Here is a 660-nt window from a genome sequence, read left to right as displayed (position 1 = left end):
TGCCTTTTCATTTTTGTTGTCTGCAAGAAACCCATCTCACTTTCAAGGACAGGCACTACCTTAAGGTGAAAGGATGGAAAAAATATAGCAACCAAATGGTACTAAGAAAAAAGCAGGCATAGCAATTCTAATATCTGACAAAATAGACTTTAATCTAAAACTAATCAGAAGAGAAGAAGAGATAAAGAGGACCACTTCATTCTGATCAAAGGAACAATGAATCAAGAAGGTATTATAAGCATGAACATATATTCACCAAACTCTGGTACACCCAACTTCATAAAAACAGTACTACATGACTTTAAGACCCAGATTAATCCCAATTCATTAGTAGTAGGGGACTTCAATACCCCACTGCATCCATTAGATAGGTCAACAGGGCAAACAGTTAACAGAGAGATATCTGAATTAAACAATACCATATATCAAATGGACTTAACAGACATCTACAAAGTATTCCACTCAAGCACCAAAGGACATGCTTTCTACTTAGCACCCCATGGAACCATCTCCAAAATCGACCATATACTGGGCACAAAACCTCAACAAATACAAAAAGATTGAAATAATTCCACGCATTCTATCAGACCACAATGCAATCAAGCTTACAATCAACACCAGAAGAAGTATGAACACATGGAGATTAAACAACACACTCCT

The sequence above is a fragment of the Nannospalax galili genome, unplaced genomic scaffold (assembly GCF_000622305.1).
Source record: "Nannospalax galili isolate Female #2095 unplaced genomic scaffold, S.galili_v1.0 scaffold1217, whole genome shotgun sequence".
NCBI lineage: Eukaryota > Metazoa > Chordata > Mammalia > Rodentia > Spalacidae > Nannospalax > Nannospalax galili.
The sequence above is the reverse complement of the archived record's forward strand: the minus strand, read 5'-3'. Positions refer to the sequence as shown.